We start from the raw sequence: 18,116 nt of genomic DNA, 5'->3' as shown, positions 1-18,116 counted from the left end.
GATCATTCACCTCAGTACCCCGTTCCTGCTTTCTCTCCATACCCCCTGATCCCTTTAGCCGTAAGGGCCATATCTAACTCCCTCTTGAATATATCTAACGAACTGGCATCAACAACTCTCTGCGGTAGAGAAATCTACAGGTTAACAACTCTCTGAGTGAAGAAGTTTCTCCTCATCTTGGTCCTAAATGGCTTACCCCTTATCCTTAAACTGTGACCCCTGGTTCTGGACTTCCCCAATATTGGAAACATTCTTCCTGCATCTAACCTGTCCAGTCCCGTCAGAATTTTATGTGTTTCTATGAGATCCCCTCTCATTCTTCTAAACTCCAGTGAATACAGGCCCAGTCTCTCCTCATATGTCAGTCCTGCCATCCCGGGAATCAGTCTGGTGAACATTCGCTGCATTCCCTCAACAGCAAGAACATCCTTCCTCAGATTAGGAGACCAAAACTGAACACAATATTCCAGGTGAGGCCTCACCAAGGCCGTGTACAACTGCAGTAAGACCTCCCTGCTCCTATACTCAAATCCTCTCGCTATAAAGGCCAACATGCCATTTGCCTTCTTCACTGCCTGCTGTAACTTTCATTGACTAATGTACCATGACATCCAGGTCTCGTTGCACCTCCCCTTTTCCTAATCTGCCACCATTCAGATTATATTCCGCCTTCATGTTTTTGCCACCAAAGTGAATAACCTCACATTTATCCACATTATACTGCATCTGTCATGCATTTGCCCACTCACCTAACCTGTCCAAGTCACCCTGCAGCCTCTTAGTGTCCTCCTCACAGCTCACACCGCCACCCAGTGTAGTGTCATCTCCAAACTTGGAGATATTACACTTAATTCTTTCATCTAAATCATTGATGTATATTGTAAATAGCTGGTGTCCCAGAACTGAGCCCTGCGGCATCCCACTTGTCACTGCCTGCCATTCTGAAAAGGACCCGTTTATCCCAACTCTCTGCTTCCTGTCCGTCAACCAGTTCTCTATCCACGTCAGTACATTACCCCCAATACCATGTGCTTTGATTTTGCACACCAATCTCTTGTGTGGGACCTTGTCAAAAGCCTTTTGAAAGTCCAAATACACCACATCCGCCGGTTCTCCCTTGTCCACTCTACTAGGTACATCCTCAAAAGATTCTAGAAGATTTGTCAAGCATGATTTCACTTTTATAAATCCATGCTGACTTGGACCGATCCTGTCACTGCTTTCCAAATGCGCTGCTATTTCATCTTTATAATTGATTCCAACATTTTCCCCGCGACTGATGCCAGGCTAACTGGTCTATAATTCCCTGTTTTCTCTCTCCCTCCTTTTTTAAAAAGTGGTGTTACATTAGCTACCCTCCAGTCCATAGGAACTAATCCAGAGTCAATATACTCCAATGCCAAATTTTACAAAAAATGGGCAGAGCAAGTGGCAATTTTTCTGGGTCTACAGCAACCTAGGGTTACGGTAGCATAGTGGTTGTGTTACTGGACCCCATGAAACCCCATGGCATCAGGTCAAACATGTGCAAGGAAACCTCCTGCTAATTACCACCTACCAGCCTCCCTTAGCTGGTGAATCATTATTCCTCCATGTTGAACACCACTTGGAAGAAACACTGAGGGTAACAACGAATATACTTTGGGTGGGGGACTTCAATGTCCATCACCAAGAGTGGCTCTGCAGCACCAATACTGACCGAGCTGGCTGAGTCCTGCAGAATATAGCTGCCAGACTGGGTCTGAGGCAAGTGATGAGCGAACCAACACAAGGGGAAAAACCTACTTGATCTCATCCTCACCAATCTACCTGTTGCAGATGCATCTGTCCATGACAGTATTGGAATGAGTGACGACTGCACAGTCCTTGTGCTAAATGGGATAGATTCAGAACAGATTTAGCAGCTCAAAGCTGGGCCAACATGCTGAAGCTACAATACAGGACTACATGCATGCTAAACAGCGGAAACAGAGTGCAACGTGATCCCATAACCAATGAATAAGATCAAAGCTCTGCAGTACTGCCATATCCAGTCATGAATTGAACATTTAACAGGAGGAGGAGGCTCCATGAACATGCCTATCCTCAAAGATGGCTGAACCCAGCACGTGAGTGAAAAAGACAAGGCTAAAGCATTTGAAATCATCTTCAGTCAAAAGTGCTGAGTGGATGATCCATCTTGGCCTCCTCCTGAGATCCCTACCATCACAGAAGCCAGTCTTCAGCCAATTCAATTCACTGTGATATCAAGCAACGAGTGAGAGCACTGGATGCAGCAAAGGCCATGGGCTCCGAGAACATCCCGGCTGTAATGGTGAAGACTTTTGCTCCAGAACTAGCCAAGCTATTCCAGTACAACTACAACATTAGCATATATCCGAAAAAGTCGAAAATTGCCCAGGTACGTCCTGTCTACAAAAAGCAGGACTAATTCAATCCGGCCAATTATCACCCCATCAATCATCAGCAAAGTGATTGAAGGTGTTGTCGACAGAGCTATCAAGTGGCACTTACCAATAACCTGCTCACTGATGATCAGTTTGGGTTTGGCCAGGACCAATCAGCTCCATACCTTATTGCAGCCTTGGGCAACTACCTTATTCCAACATGGGCAAATGAGCTGAATTCCAGAGGTGAAGTGAAAGTAACTGCCCTTGACATCAAGGCAGCATTTGACTGAGTGCGACATCAAGGAGCCCGAGTAAAAGTGAAGGCAATGGGAATCAAGGGGAAAACTCTCCATTGGCTGGAGTCATACCTGGCATAAAGGAAGCCAATTATCTAAACCCAGGACATTGCTGCAGGAGTTCCTCAGGGCAGTGTCCTGGTCCAAACATCTTCAGTTGATTCATCAATGACCTTCCCTCCATCATAAGGTCAATAGTGGGGACGTTCACTGATGCTGGCAGTGTTCAGTTCCATTCACAACTCCTCAGAAAATAAAGCAGTCCACACACACATGCAGCAAGACCTGGACAACATTCAGGCTTGGGCTGATATGAGCAAGTCTAACCACCTCCCCATGACATTCAGTGGCATTACCATTGTCAAATCTCCCACTATTAATATCTTGGGAGTCACCATTGATCAGCAACTTAACTGGACCAGCCACATAAGAGTAGAGGCTGTGAGAGCAGGTCAGAGGCTAGGTATTCTATGGCGGGTGACTCAACTGTTGACTCCCCACAGTCTTTCCACCATCTACGAGGCACAAGTCAGGAGTGTAATGGAATACTCTCCATTTGCCTGGATGGTGGCAGCTCCATAACACTCAAGAAGCTTAACACCATCCAGGACAAAGCAGTCGCTTGAAAGGTACCTTCACTCCCTCCACGACTGGCGCACCATGGCTGCAGTACCATCTACAATAAGCACTGCAGCAACTCGCCAAAGCTTCTTCAACAGCACCTCCCAAACCCACGATCTCCACCATCTGGAAGGATAGAGGCAACAAGTGCATGGGAACACCACCACCTCCATGTTCCCTTCCAAGTCGCACACCATCCTTCATCATCCTCCATCAGATCCTGCTGAATTTTCCAGGGCTCTGGCCAGCGAGCTCCATTAAGACACCCAATTGGTATTATGTAAATGAGGCCCAAGGCACAGTTTCCAGTGAACCTCAAACCCTCATCTCCAGATGCATATTGCAGGAGTGCCACTCGCTGTCAACATGAGATCAATTTCCTGGCTAGTGACTCTCAGCAGTGGGAGCATTGTAGCGGAGCCTGATCCCAGCCTCACCTGACACACTTTCGGGTGTTGGGGCGGGGTTTGTCAGTGTGATCATCATGTTCTAAAAGGTATAGGGGAAGATTTTCTGGAATAGCATTCCCAGCCCATAATTTTCTGTCCATTAACATTAATGGGCGGAAAGCCATAGGTTGGAGCTGTACAATTTCCTGATTATAGTCTCCTCTATAATTCCTTTTGATAATGCATCAAATAGTTCTGAAAAGAGTTCTCTTCCATTTTCAATGCTGGCAATAGCCCTTTGAGTTGCACGCATCCTGTGTCTATGCAAAGCTGCTGTGATAACCTCACAAACCATTATTACTAACCATCTGTGAGGTTAAATCCCAACTAGAAACAAAACGCAGCTTATAAAAAATGGCAAGTGCCCAGGAATAACAGTGAGGCTATCAGCATTCACCTTTATTAAAGACTAAATCGGACAGCAACTTGTAGTGTCCACACGTGCGCAGTTAATGGGGAAATCAGGAATTTGCTGTCCGAGTTGCCTTGCTGCTCTACAAGCTTCGCTACACTGGTATCTCACCTAATCAGATGGAATGTGTGACGTTGCTGTACTTATGCATTAGGTACTCACTGAACTCGCCAGAAAAAGTTTGAATTTGGCCATTTTAGTGTAAGTACATTTTTAATGAAGCGATAAGTCTTAATTACTAAGAAACAACCTCTCTGGCCCTGAAAGTTAACTTTTACAAGTGTGGAGTCTCATTCCTGCAAATTTTAATTATTGTTGGGATTTAAAAAAATAAAAAAAGTAGTATTTTTTAAAGAACTTTCTCTTTATGTCTCTTTTATCTCTCTCTTTTAATCACATCTTTATGTTCCTCTCTTTGTTTTCTGTAAATGATTTGGCATTGAATTAACTAACACTTACTTAGTTATACTTCCTGGTTCACACTTTGCACAGCTCCTTAACCATTCATCAATCGGATTGGTTAAGGAGATATACCATTGCTTGCCCTATTCACACGGGTCCCAGATCCCCTGTACAGGGCTCCACGGTGAAATGGATTTCGAATTACTGCATGTCCCAGTGCAAAACCCCACAGAATGTCTGTGTAGTGACCGGCTGGTGCTGTTCTTTTGCCACTGACAGCAAGATCCAGGCCATTATATCCATGAATCTTCCTCTTCATACACCCCCTACCTTCACACTGCCTTGCTCCTTCACAACACCTTCCAATCCTTGCTTTGTAGTTCCTCCACCTCCAGACAGAGGGCCAACCCCTGAAACTGGGTGAGATTAATAAATCCAGCACACAATCAAAAGCATCGATGATACATTATTAATCACAGGTAATTAATGTCTGTGAACTGGAACAAAAACCTTGAAATTCATTTGTCGCCTAACCCCCTGATTAGATTCCTGTCAGTAATTCACTCTTAGGTATCTATTATTTTATACATAAACCATCCAAAACCCCCGATTAGATTTCAGATATCTGTTATTCTAATATCTGTTTTCCTAATAAGTTGATCATTTCCTGCAGGATTTCCTAAAGCCTGATTAGAGCAGACATTGGTGGTAGCTGGAGCCATAATGCCTGACTGACAATCGAGCCTGAAAGTTCAGTGCATGTTGGAACATGCCGGGTGCGGGGTAGCGTGGAGTGTTACAATGATAGAAAGATAACTTACTCCAAGTATATAAAATAAAATGAATTCAGGGTAGAAAAAGTGAGCGGGAGGGAACAGGATGATTCCCAGCTGGTGTTGTCTCTGAACAAGTTGAATTAACTTCCTAGCTCCACTCGCTGATAGGAACGCCAGAATAACAACGGTAAATTGTAAAAAAACCTGACAACAGTTGGCAAGGGAACGATTTCCTAATACACTCAATTCCCCATGTGGTCTGAAATCAAACATATCTAAATAACTATTTAATACAAACCATGTGCTCTCACTCAGCCAGTTCAAGTGAAATAATAAAGAAGGTCAGATATCAAGGCTTGGTTTGAACTGCAGTCCATTCTGTGTGTAAGTAACATTTTTTTGCAAAATGTTGTGAATAGTCCCTTCAGTGGAGCTTGCTTTGAAAGATTAGCGATGTGCTTTGTCACAAAGTGTCTGATTTTCTTTGAACAGTGTAAATACTTTAAATCTGTAGCATTTCTTAGTGCTGAGCTATGTGGTTTTGTACTCATCAAGGTCAGAATGGAACAAATGGACACACTTCACGCAAGACTTGCATTTATATAGCACCTTTCACAACCTCAGGGCGTCCCAAAGCACTTTACAGCCAATTAAATACTTTTTGAAGTGTAATCACTGTTGTAATATAGGAAACGCGACAGCCATTTTGGACACAGCAAGTTCCCACAAAATAACAATGTGATGAGGAGCAGATAATATTTTTTTAGTGACTTTGGTTGAGGGAGAAATGTTGGCCCAGAACACCTGGGAGGACTCTTCTTCCAAACAGTGCCATGGGATCTTTCACGTCCACCTGAAAGGGCAAACGGGGTCTTGGTTTAACAACGACCGAACAACGGATCAAGCATCAAGTACTGCCAGAAGTGGTAATTGGGCTATGTGCTGGGATCTCCCTTTACATTGTCCCATCGAGCATTCCAGGTCAGGTGGAAGAGAAGTGCTGATCACTGACTTGAGCTGGGTCATTCACTGGGACAGATGTTCATGATCCAGTGCTTGGGCTTATTGGATCGCCTGGGCACAGTATACAAAGGAAATTTGGGTGGGGAGAATTTGCACACCATCAAAGGAACTCACCTGATTTTCCATCCATTTAAATTAACAGGAAAATCTTCCCCATTCTTCGAGGAGTGGAGGAAAGGGACCAATCACAACCTGGGAGAAATACCGTTAGATAGTACGCAATCCATTCTAGATTATGGACACATTTTTTGCCTCAAACCTACCTCCAGCCTCCCAATTTATAGTGGCAAGTGTATGGCGGTAAATACGACAATGGCATATGAAAGGATAGCTGACCATCAGTTTCCCTGAGCTCAGTTGACTGGTGGGCACAGGAGGAGGACGTGATGAAAAATTCATTTCTTCTAAAGTTTGAGGGAACCTTGCAAGCTTTGAATTTATTACTCTGAATCCTGAAGCTTTGCTTCAGTACATATTTCAAGTTCCATTCATCATTCTCCAAATTCTGATATAAACAATAGTCTTTTGAAAATAAGTAAGAATCAATTTTGCAGATGTTGAATGAATAAAGTCTGGGTGTTTAATGGGAGGACTGAGCTCTTGTTCACATTATATAAAGCGAGATATCATTCAGTTCAGTCTGAATGTTGTGACTGATTGGCCTTGATATTGTTCTCCATAGTGCCTGAATATCACATATTTCTCAGACACTTTAGAGAGGAAAAGGTGGGGGTGGGCAGTGGAGTCTCGATGGTAATGGCTTTCTGATCTCTTTCAGCTCTCCAGAACATCCAGGGCTTTTACAATTGGGCAAACATGTGCCTTTGTTCCCAGGCTCAGTGTTCCCAATCCTCCCACTTTAATATTTTCTCCCTGTGACAAAGTGATACCTGAACAAGGTGACTTAGAGCAGCGATCCCTTCAGATCAGAGGTCAATTCTTCTTCTTCTTTGGTGGTCCCTGGTATCGAGGATGACTTGCTTCCACACCAAAAAGGGATGAGTTCACAGGTGTTTCAATGAAGGACCTGATATTCCAGGTCGCGAACTATATGTTGAAGGGTGGAAGGTGCCTGTGCATGGATTTTTTTAATGTGTGATGGCCGTTGCACAGAGCTAGGTCTTGGTCAAGTGGCAAGGATTAACCAAACGACTGGAGACCAGCTCCGCTGCATGGACCTAGTGAGCACACATATCGCAGTGTGGGCTGGCCCGTGCTGCCTCTGGGCCCTCGCCTCTCCTGGGCCGTGAACTCACGCCTCTCCTGGGCCCCGATCACGTCGCTCTGCAATCTCTTGCCACTCCTTTTCCCCAACTTCGGCACTCCTCTGCTGCTTGCCGCCTCTCCTGCTGTACCTGCCCACGCTCCAATCAGAGACCTTGATTTTGGTGACGTCCAATCCAGTCACCCTTCTCCAAGTCGTTGCGCTCCTGGACATTAAAACACTGTGCTAGTGACCGCACATGGCAAAAACAATTCAACAAACACTTGGAAGACCTGCAAACTCCAGACAATGCTTCTGCCCAAATGGAGCTCACTTCTATTTATTTACAACACCAGTGAGGGTACAATTTGAAATACTTTGTTAAACTTTGTACCAACACAGTGGTCAGATGATGCGCACTTACATCAGAAACCTGCAACGCTTTCTTCATCACACTCGAATGACAATAGCCCCCATTGTTGCTACACAGCACAACCCAACTCATTGAGCAACGCCAGGCGAGATCTGTCAACACACACCCGCAGACCGACAGAAACAACACGTCAATAAATACAGACAAAAATACAGGAACCGAAGGTTAGAAATCTCAATCTTGGAATCTCTTGGGGCCCCAGCGATCCCAGTTTGACAGCCGACACTTTACATTAATGGCCACGAACATATTAGCAAAAGAATTCCAACCACCAGGATTAACATAACACAAGAAATAGAAGCAGGAGGAAGCCATTCAGGCCCTCGAGCCTGTTCCACCATTCAATAAGGTCATGGCTGATCTTTGACCTCAACTCCACTTGCCTGCATTATCCCCATATCCCTTGATTACTTAATATTCAAAAATCTATTGATCTCAGCCTTTAATTTCCTCAATGACTGAGCATCCACAGCCTTTTGGGGTAGAGAATTCCAAAGATTCACGAGCCTCGGTGTTGAAATTCCTTTTCATTCAGTCCTAAATGGCCGACCCCTGACACTGTGACCCCCTAGTTCTAGACTCTCGAGCCAGGGTAAACAACCTCTCAGCATCCACCCTGTCAATCCTCCTCAGAATCATATATGAGCATAAGAAATAGGAGCAGGAGTAGGCAATTTGGCCCCTCGAGCCTGCTCCGCCATTTAATAAGATCATGGCTGATCTGATCTTGGGCTCAGCTCCACTTCCCTGCCTGCTTCCCATAACCCTTCACTCCCTTTATATGTTACTATGTTCCAATGAGATCACCTCTCATTTCTCTAAACTGTAGGGAATATAAACAAAGCTACAATCCTGTCAATGCCAAACTCTGATACACATTTACACCCCAACAAGATGAATCAGAGGGTGATAGCAAGGTAGAAATGGCTTGAAATACAATTCTTACCTTTTCCTGCAGAGACCCAATGGATTCAGTCCCTCTCCCTAATTTTCTCATCCTGAAGCTGGTGAGTCATACTGAATATGGTTGCACAGGAGTCGGTAGGCCTCCAGTACCTCACCCAAATGGGCAATCCCTGTATTAGCCTCGACAGTAGGGGCTTGAGATTCTTCAGGCATTCTGCTCGTCTTCTGCCATAACGCTGGCGAGAGACCAGTCTGGTATCTCAGCAGAGAGTGAGTGTCAGCAAGCAATACTTATGCAGGCGATACCACGGCTATGTCAATCCTGTCTTCCCTGATGTCCACACTTGCCCACTTTCCAACAAGGGTTATTGCATGGTGACTGGGAGCTGGAACCATAGTTCATTTTTCTGCTTCCTAACCTAGGGTGCCGATACCAATTATAGCAACCCTGCCGCCATCCCAGTTGAAATTTGCATACTCAGCACAGAGCAGGAATAAAACCTGGGAGCTTCTTAGTCTATCAGTAACATATTGGACAGTGCATTTATTCACCAAACCATTAAGGATATATCTGACCAACTAGAACCTGTTTCTAAATTTTGCATTAAAAAAAATTAAGTTAGGTTGCATCTGATGCCATTTTACATGACATCAATTGCATCTACCATCTTTTGCCTCCATTTTCAATCTCCCAAAAATAATGAATAGTTACTGAAAGTAAACGACTTGGCAATCAATGCCTCCATTCAAATGCAATGGTATCAATAGACCAGTTTGAACAGGCCCATCCATTTCTTTCTTCTACAAATGAAAATAACGCTGAGTTCATTCATGCCATATCCTGACCTGGCACTACCTCTGCATAAAGCACCAACTCAAGATGTCAAAGTAAACAGAGTACAATTTCTAACTAACTAAGCATTGAGTTACCTTCTCAACAACTTGTCATGTCTTTCTTTCTTTCCTACATTTTTTTTCATGGACTTTTGACAAAATAAAACTCATGATTCAGTCCAAGAAATTGTGAAATAAGAAGTCACAGAGAACTGTTAGATGATGAATTCCCTCACACCTATCACACCAAGTTTTGCTTGTAAGTACAGAGCATGCTGGCTAAATGACTAGCCCTCTTTCCTTTCTTCGGATTCATTGTTGGAACACAAAGATGCTCTTTCCTACTTAAACTTTGCTCCTTAACCTGTTTACAGTATCGAAAAACTATTGTGTCAGCAAAAAAAACTTTGTGCTCCATGTGAAGGCCAGAGAGTCCGACATTATAAAGGAAATGATCGTGGGAAGTAAGCTGTGTTGAGCCAAAATACTGTTCAGCAGACAACTGGAATTGCAGCCAAGGATCAGCTGAAGGAAAACAGTCCCTTTGTCATGACAGATTTTATATTTTTCATTTCAAACCTACAAGCCAAAGCCATTGAGATTAATTTCCATTTTAATTAGTAGCTCAATAAAGTCAATAATTGTAGCAACAGAAACCTGCGCTGAAAATAATCCAGACTCACTTAAGAGAAGGAGGGGCAATAGTTGAGAATCTAGAATGAATCAATCCCTTCAGGTGAAAGAATGGCCGATAGGGACATTGCTGTTGTTCTATGATCATTGCCAAGGTCTGCCTCCCAGTAGGAAATTGCAATCATGTTATGTCTGTACTCTTACCTTGAAATGAATGCAATGAGTTTACTCCAGATACTGCAATATTCTCATTACTCTCAGGCAGTTTCTATCTACCTCAATAGGTGAGAGTGAAGCCGGGGAATTATGGAAATATTTGATGGTTTCTTTCTGTAGCCCCATTTATAAGGGGGCCACATACAAAATAAATTGCTTAAAAATGTTTACTTCTGCTGTTGGATGGCCTGGTATACCAAGCCTATTAGCCGCTGATACTGCCCCTGCCGACTGAGAGGTTGGGAGTCTCATGTTTGAAGACTACATCCAGTCCATACCCTTCTTACACCACTGGCTTTGTAAGAGGTCAGCGGAGGCTACGCCTCTTACAAGGCCGAGTGGGAATTCCCATGCAAGGCCAGCACCTGTTGTATCTGGGTCCAAGCCTAGGTTCCAGCCCTCTCAGCAAAGTCCTGCTGAAATTACAGTGGGAGAAGGCCAGAAAGATATTTTCGGGGTTCAAGCCTCTGCAGGAGAAGTCTGTTTTTCTTACTTTCTTCTGTGCCTTGTAATGTGGAGGTATTAGTAATTAATGCTTTCACTGAATTTTAATAATTGCCAAAGAAAACATCAGAACTCAGCCATATTCATTCCCCCTCCACCCATCTCACCTCCAGTCTGGTTTTGAACTCTATTGAGGTGAGTAATTGTGAAATAAAGGATATCTTATAAATATGTTTGATCTTGGGCTGGAAAATATTGCTGTAAATAACATGTTCATAATTATGTTACACACACATTCGCTCCTACATGTACACATGCATAATGCACATTTATGCCCCCCCCCCACCACTCCCCCCAACACACAGAAACTTTCTCTGGTTCAGGCGTTACTTAACACACTTGTTGGAGGGAATCTGGGAAATGCCTCAAGTGTGAAAGGCAATGAAATTATTGGCATTGTCCTCACTCCATTCAATTAGTAACTGGTGATGGTAATCACTGGACACCAAGGATTTTCTGACTGCATGCTCACATCAATAAGATGATGGATCACTTAGAATCTGCATAAATCAGCCCATCCCACAAGTTTAAGTAAGAATTAGAGACCTTTCAAAACTGATCAATATTTCACTGAGAGTACAAACAGTCTTTTCTCAGCAACAGCACACCACCACAGCCAAAAACAAATAGTGCTACAAGCAGTTTGTCACACATTCCTATTTTGCCAATGATGAACTTTTTCTCAAAATCTGAGTTGAATGAAGAAGCCAAAAGCAGCCTAAAGATCTCAATTGATGAAATCTTAAAAAAATACAAAGATGATTTATATTCTTTTTATTTGTGTTGTTTGGATTAATTACAAAATGTATTTGACATAATTGTGTGTGAGTTGGAAACATGGTCCAAGGAAGTTTCTAATATATGAAGAAGATGATCTGCTTCGTACCATAGAGTAGCAGAGACCGCAGGAGAGGATCCAACACTGTAGATCAGATTGTAACTTGGGCCATGAATGGGGCGAGCGGAGGCCGTCCCAGTGAGATACGACGAGAGTGTGGGGGGAGCAGCGGGATACAGAGGGAACACATTAGGAACAACAGTAAACAGAAGGTCACACTGGGCTGGAGTCATACTGGGAGATAGCATGATATAGAGGCATGATGCAGAACAGTGGGATACAGAGGCGACATGCTGGCTTTTTCCCAACACCTTTTCTTTGTCAGCTGTTTCATGACCATAGTTTTCTACCATCTGAAATCTGCTCGTTTATTCTCTGCCGTATTTAGGTTGGCATCGCAGGTCTAACAATTCATCCTGATCATAGTAAATTGTTCATTGGAAAATACATACGACACCCATTGATACAGTTAAAGTTCTTTCCCAACACTTTTAACCTTTGTTCCCAGTAAAAAGACAGTTTCCATAAGCAAACTAATTCTCCTACAAACTTTGGGCTCAATTTTGCCCAAATCCGTTTTTTAGCATATTGCCAGATTTACGCCTTTTTTTCCAGGCCACAACTGCTCCAAAAATAAATGTGCTAAGTTTCCCCGCTCTATTTTTAAAATTGTCGTCATGCAGCCTGTCCTGTAGCCTCGGGGGTGGAGCCAAATGTCAGTGCCGAAAAAACGATGCTGCCCCTTCTGCGTAGGCTTGAAAAAAAAAAGGACGTTTCTGACGTGATTCCTCTGGGCGCGCATGCGCAGTACAGCTCCCAGTCTGCAATCGGCCATTTTTAAAGAGCCAGTTGTGTGTGTGAGAACTTTGAGCGCTGTGTGAGAACTTTAATTCTCATTGGAAAAATCGGAACTGCAATACAAGATGCAATATGGCGCAAGGACCAAGAATTTCTTACACGATGAAGTGGAGGCACTAGTTACTGTGATTGAGGCCAGATGGCAGGAGCTGGACACCAGCAGAGGACACATAAAAGTTCCACCCAAAGAAATGAAGAAACGCTGGAACCAACTTGCAGATTACTGTGAAATGGTGATCACCCCGAGGCGGGAGACCAGTGCAAAAAGAAGTGGCAAGATCTTGGTCAAGTATTTAGTGTAAGTAATAATTTCATTTATTCAATGGAATTGCAATTGTAAATGTAACCATCTGTATATGACCCACCCATCAGAACGACACCCTCTCTAAAAAGTTATATTTTCATCTTTGCAGAGGAAAGGTGCCACACAACAAAAGGGAAAGAACTCGAACAGGAGGAGGACCGGCAAATCTGCACCCATTGACACCCTTGGAAGAGAGGGTCGCTGCTTTGATAGGCCCTACCTGGAGAAAAACAACCAGCACTGCACAAGCTGGGCCCACACTCGAGGGAGAGGGTAAGTCCTACAAATTCCATGGTCTGGCTTTCCTAAATGTTAAGTACAGCGTGGGCTAGCCATGCTTTGGTTCAAGGGGATGTCTCCGCCAGCTACGCTTCGGTTGATGCAATGTGCTATCATTTATCGTGGTCCTTCAAATGAGCCTGCTGCCTACGCTGTGTGAGCCTACTCATGCCACCCACCAAGCCCCCTCCTCTGCTACTAACCATTTGTCTGTCCTGTTATATTTTGCACATCTTGGAGGCCAACCCTGACGATGCAGAGGATGATTCAGATGAGGATGAGCCTGAAGAGAACATCTTCCAATCCCACCTTCCAGTCCAAGAGCATGGTGGTGAGGGGGAGCAGGAGGGGGATGAAGCCCCCACTGTGGTACTCACTTTGGAGGAGGCACAGGTGCCGCCCATTGAGGTGCCAGCCCCTTTCCTGAGTAGTGGTTTGAATGTTGGTGGGACATTCCATGGTTTCCCACCGTCCGAGGCTGTGGGCCCCAGTGGGATGCAGTGAAGCACACCCAAGGCCCCACCATCCCAGGCTGCAGGTCCCAGTGGGATGCAGCCAGGCACACCCATGGCCCCACCGTCCGAGGCTGCAGGTCCCACTGGAATGCTGTGAGTCACACCCAGGGGGAGGAGGGGAAGGAGAGCTCAGCCCCGCTCTCCTGAGGTGCAGGATCTAACAGATGCGGTTCACATGATGGCAATGAGTGCGGAGAGCATTGACCTTACACGATCACTCCTGGGCACCATCAGTGGGTTGGGTGATGAGGTATCGGGACTGTCGGGAGAAGTAATAACACTCTCACGTGAAATGGGAATGCTGTCTGGGAAAATGAGGGAGGGAATATCTCAGTCAGCAGAAACAATGTCCGTGAACATGAGGGAATGTTGGAGGTAGCTGATGCGTTGTCAGTGAACATGAGGGAGGGAATGTTGCGGGTAGTTGACACACTTTTGTTCAATATGAGGGAGGGCATGTCACATGTCGGTGAGACATTGTTGGCAAACATGAGGGAGAGAACGTTGGAGGTAGTTGAGACACTGTCAGGGCACATGAGGGAGGGAATGTTGGAGTTAGCTGCTGCAATAAGGGAACACGCCCAGACCCCATTGACAGAATCAACTGCCACTCCCACTCCAATCCCCAGACCAGCTTCTGAAGAGCCCCAAGATGGGCCCTCCACTTTGCTGCCTTCCCCACCACCCCCCCCCCCCGCCCCCCCCATCAAGAAGTGCGCATTACCCGAGATGTTCAAAAGAATAAGCTTGGTAATAGCCCAAGAAACGGGCAGGGGTGGAGTCACCAAGACCAAACGCAGCAGGCGGTCTTAGAATAAGGTGGAGGAGAGATGGATGCGGCCTTTCTTTGCTGCTGTTGTTGTTGTTATTATTATTGTTGTTACTGTTCTCAAATTAAAAGTTTTCGTAAGTTTAGTAAATTTACAAGTAGTAAAAGTTAGTAAATTATCTTAAAGCTTTTAAGTGATCTTAGAGTTTGTAAGTGATCTTAAGTGAAAACTTTAAAGTTTGATACAAGAATATGTTTATTTAAGTAACGTTAAGTACAAACAAATGTTTGTTAAACTTTTGAATAAAATATATTTTAAATTACAACTGAATCATTTCCATTATTTGTTCCATTATTAACACAACTTTTAAAGTAAACAAGAATCATTTCCATCATTTGTTCCATTAACACAACACATTACGGAACAGGTCCAAACAGTAAACATGGTCCATTTGAATTAGTTGCCGCTGAGCCTTCAGGCAGCAAAGCGTTCACGGATGAGCTGCTGGCACAAGGCTCGAGAAATTGTTAAAGGGGCACGACGGCCCGCCCTCCTCCGCCGTCGTGCTCCAGGGTCAGGAAGTTGCATGACTTCCTCCTCCTCATCCTCCTCCTCGTCATCTACATCTTCCTCATCTTTATCATCAGCCACTCTCACCTCAGGTGGGTCTTCTACTAACAGCTGCTGCTGCCTCATGATGGCTAAGTTATGCAGCATGCAGCACACAACAGTGAACTGACTGACAATCTCAGGGGAGTATTACATGTAGCCTCTGGAATGGTCCAGGCATCAGAAATGCTGTTTTAAGATGCCTATGGTCCTCTCTATTATGTCGCGCATCGCAATGTGTGACATGTTGTATTCCCGGTCAGCTTCCGTCCAGGTTACGTGTTGGGCCATCATGAGCCAGGTGGCGAGGCTGTACCCTTTGTCTCCCAGTAGCCAGCTCTGCTCTTCTGGCTGCTGCTGAAACATGGCAGATATTGCGCTCTCACATAGGATGAATGCATCATGGGTGCTCCCAGGGTATCTTGCATCAACTGACATGATGCGATGCATGTCATCACACAAGAGCTGCAGACTAATGAAGTTGAAGCCTTTTCTGTTCCTATACATCTCGGAATCCTCCAAAGGTGCTCGCAAGGCAATGTGGGTACAATCAATGTAGCCCCGTACCGTTTGGAAGCCAGCAATCCTGGAGAAACCCACAGCTCTGTTACACATTGCCTCGGCGGTCATCGGGAACTTTATGTAGTCATTCCTCTGGGCATATAATGCAGCAGTCACCTGCCGAATGCAGATATGCGTTGCATGTTAAGAAATGGTGCACACATCCCCAGTTGAAGCTTGGAATGATCCAGATGCATAGAATGAAAGTGCAGCTGTAACCTTCACTTCAACTGACAAAGCATTCCTCCTGATGCTTCGAGGTTGCAGGTCTGCTTTTATAATTCACAGAACTCAGTTACAACTTCTTTGCAGAAATGCAGCCTTCTGACACAGTCTGCATCACTCAGGTGCAGGTACGAATGCCTGTCTCGATATACCCAACATGGGTAAGGTCTCCTGCCCATCGCCCCATGAGCTTTGAGGTTCCTCATGCGATGACGTAGAATCAATTGTCTCCTCTGCAACACCATCATGCAAAAGGCTTGCACAAGGCCTGGCATTGTCACTATTGCCCCCATGCTTAAATTTTACCTTTGCACTAAGCTCAAAAAACGGCAGGCGGGCAGGACAACGTTCTTTGTTCTCTCTCCCCACAAGGTGTGTATGGACCACACCCAGGTCTGAGCAGGCACGGTGATCGGGAACCCCCCCCCCCGCCACCCCCACACCCCTCCAAACCCCCGGGCTACATCAGTAGCATAGCGCAGGCTTCTGATGCCTTCCGTATGCCTTCCACAATTCCCCCCCACCTACCCAGGCTTGATCTGATGCGTAGTACAGGCTTCTGATGCCTTCTGTATGCATTCCACAGCACCCCCCCCCCCCCACCCCCTCCCCCCGGGCTTCCTTTGCAGCTGAGCACGGAGCCCCTGTGTCCGGGCGTGGGACTGATTCTGCCAACCGATGCTCCGACCTTCGAGCCCTGTTTACAGACGTTCGGTGGTGGCGTGTCAGATGAAAAAAAAATAAAAACTTACAAAATTCCATGAAACTTCCATTTACTAGGTTATAAGGTAAAAAAAAAAACTTTATTATATATATTTAAGTTTTCTTGACTCCCTCCAAAACTTTGCTGAGAAACAATGGCGGCTTTCTGCGCCGATTTTTCAATGCGTGCTGTTTTTTCTTAACTCGCCAGCAGGTTTTTCGGGAGTGGTCACATATGCCGATCTTGGAGATTTTTTTCGGGGGGGCAAACTTACATAATTGACAAAAACTGGCGCAGACATCAGGTTACGCCACCTACGATGCAAAAAAAAAAACTAACCTAAAAGAATCGTAACTAACTGAGTTATGCTGGTGCACATTCCTTGGGGAAACTTTACTTTTTTAACTAAGCCAAAAAAAGCGCCGCGCGCCAAAAAAACGGCACAAATTACTGGGGAAAATAGAGCCCTAAAACTCCATCCTTATGTGTGTTATGAGTCAGATAGAGTTCCATGGTGGTGGGGACAGGGGTGCGGATATGGAATATCTCCCCAGAGTCCAGAGAATTTTGGTAGATTATAACGAATGAAATGCATCCCAGGGTATTAAAAGAGATGGCGGAAGTTATAGCAGATGCATTTGTTATAATCTACCAAAATTCTCTGGACTCTGGAGAGGTACCAGCGGATTGGAGAGCAGCTAATGTAACGCCTCTGTTTAAAAAAGGGGGCAGGCAAAAGGCAGGTAACTATAGGCCGGTTAGTTTAACAGCTGTAGTGGGGAAAATGCTTGAAACTATCATTAAGGAAGAAATAGCGGGACATCTGGATAGAAATAGTGCAATCAAGCAGACGCAGCATGGATTCATGAAGGGGAAATCATGTTTAACTAACTTACTGGAATTCTTTGAGGATATAACGAGCATGGTGGATAGAGGTGTACCGATGGATGTGGTGTATTTAGATTTCCAAAAGGCATTCGATAAGGTGCCACACAAAAGGTTACTGCAGAAGATAAAGGTACGCGGAGTCAGAGGAAATGTATTAGCATGGATAGAGAATTGGCTGGCGAACAGAAAGCAGAGAGTCGGGATAAATGGGTTCTTTTCCGGTTGGAAGTCAGTGGTTAGTGGTGTGCCACAGGGATCAGTGCTGGGACTACAACTGTTTACAATATACATAGATGACCTAGAGGAGGGGACAGAGTGTAGTGCAACAAAATTTGCAGATGATACGAAGATTAGTGGGAAAGCGGGTTGTGTAGAGGACTCAGAGAGGCTGCAAGGAGATTTGGATAGGTTAAGCGAATGGGCTAAGGTTTGGCAGATGGAATACAATGTCGGAAAGTGTGAGGTCA

This window comes from Pristiophorus japonicus, chromosome 6 (genome assembly GCF_044704955.1).
Source record: "Pristiophorus japonicus isolate sPriJap1 chromosome 6, sPriJap1.hap1, whole genome shotgun sequence".
NCBI lineage: Eukaryota > Metazoa > Chordata > Chondrichthyes > Pristiophoridae > Pristiophorus > Pristiophorus japonicus.
This window is presented reverse-complemented; position numbering follows the sequence as displayed.